This window comes from Egretta garzetta, unplaced genomic scaffold (assembly GCF_000687185.1).
Source record: "Egretta garzetta isolate BGI_Z169 unplaced genomic scaffold, ASM68718v1 scaffold3, whole genome shotgun sequence".
Lineage (NCBI taxonomy): Eukaryota > Metazoa > Chordata > Aves > Pelecaniformes > Ardeidae > Egretta > Egretta garzetta.
In genome coordinates this window covers 410,232-412,125 of record NW_009259099.1, presented here as the reverse complement: position 1 = coordinate 412,125, position 1,894 = coordinate 410,232, and positions in this window count along the sequence as shown.

Below are 1,894 nucleotides of genomic sequence, written 5' to 3'. Positions count from 1 at the left end.
TGGAGCGGGGCCAGGGGAGGGCTACTAAAATGCTCCGAGGGCTGGAGCCCCTCTGCTATGGGGCCAGGCTGGGAGAGTTGGGGGTGTTCAGCCTGGAGAAGAGAAGGCTGCGGGCAGAGCTGAGTGCGGCCGGTCAGGGCTTAAAGGGGGCCCAGAGGAAAGGGGGGGACAAGCTTTTTAGTAGGGCCAGCTGGGACAGGACAAGGGGGAATGGTTTTAAACTGAAGCAGGGGAGGTTTAGACTGGATCTAAGGCAGAAATTCCTTACACTGAGGGTGGTGAAACCCTGGCAGTGGTTGCCCAGAGAGGGGGTGGAGGCCCCATCCCTGGAAACATTCCAGGCCAGGTTGGACGGGGCTGTGAGCAACCTGATGTGGTTAAAGGTGTCCCTGCTCCCTGCAGGGGGGTTGGACTAGATGACCGCTGGGGGTCCCTTCCAACCCCAAACATTCTATGATTCTGTGTGGAGGTGCACGTGAGCAGCAGGGATGCTGCTGCGAGCATCGATGCTCTTTATCTGCTGCTTTTGCTTTCTTCACCGTCAGGCTTGAGTTATTGAGGTTCTTAACCTTCCTCTCTGTTGAATTTTTCACTAGCCCTAGAGCAAGGTGATGTTGGGGGCGGGGAGAGTAATGCAGCCAAGGAAGCTCTCGCCATCTCCCCAAAAAGGGCTGTATGAGGAGGAGCAGGGCTGCCCCATTCTCTGCAGGAGGCTGTTTTCGGAAGTTCTGGGAGGACGTGGCATAAGCCTGGCAGGCCGGGAGGGGTGGAGAGGCAGTGACTCAGCCGCTGGCACGCAGGGCTCACACTGAAGCGACGCCTTGGAGAGGCTCCGGAAAGGCGGTTGTGGCACTCGGAACCTCGTTCCTGTGCCTGAGAAAGGAGGTGACGGTGTCGTGGTTCCCGTTCCCCAGACTGGGAGGAGGAGGAAGGCGAGATGATGGTTGAATTTAGCGCCTTGGGATTGTGCCGAGCACGGCCTTGGCGGTAGATCTGGCAGCCCAAGAGTTGCACGTCATGGTTGCCGCTCTTCTCCTTCTTTGTCCTTCTTCTTTCTTCTTCTTCTTTCTCCTTCTTCTTTCTCCTCCTCCTCTCCTCTCCTCCCAGCAGCACCGTACAGCAGATCAGAATTCCAGCATTGAAACACACCTTTTGCTTTCCTGTTGCTTTCAGCTGTGAAGCCAGTTGAGCAAACGGGAGATGATTCACCCTCAACCTGCAGTAAAATTGCGCTCGTTGAAATTCCAGCTGCCGCTAACACCTTTCCAGCCCCGGTTCTCTGCCGGCCTTGCTGCATTGGGTGAAAACCAAAGCTTTTTTTTGCCTTTTTTTTTTTTTCATGGCGGTCTCTGGAGAGAAGCAGAAAATGCTTTAAAAAATTAAAAGCAAATTTGTGTTTTCTTGAGCTTTGATAAAGCTGGGGAGTGGAGCCATGAGGTCTGCAGACAAATCTCTTGCAGGACCTGAATCTTGCCAGGGCAGGGAAACGAGAAATTCCACCTCCTGGGCATAGACCCACTCATGGAATCACAGAATCGTTTAGGTTGGAAAAGACCTGTAAGATCACCGAGCCCAACCGTTCCCCTAACCCTGCCATCCTAACCTGTCCCTAAACAGAACTACTACATGACTTTTAAATCCCCCCAGGGATGGGGACTCGACCCCTTCCCTGGGCAGCCTCTTCCAGTGCCTGACAGCCCTTTCTATGAAGACATTTTTCCCAATGTCCATCCTAAATCTCCCCTGGCACAACTTGAGGCCATTTCCCCTCGTCCCATCGCCCGTTCCCTGGGAGCAGAGCCCGACCCCCCCAGCTCCCCCCTCCTCTCAGGCAGTTGTAGGGAGCGATGAGGGCTCCCCTCAGCCTCCTCTGCCCCAGGCTGAACCCCCCCAG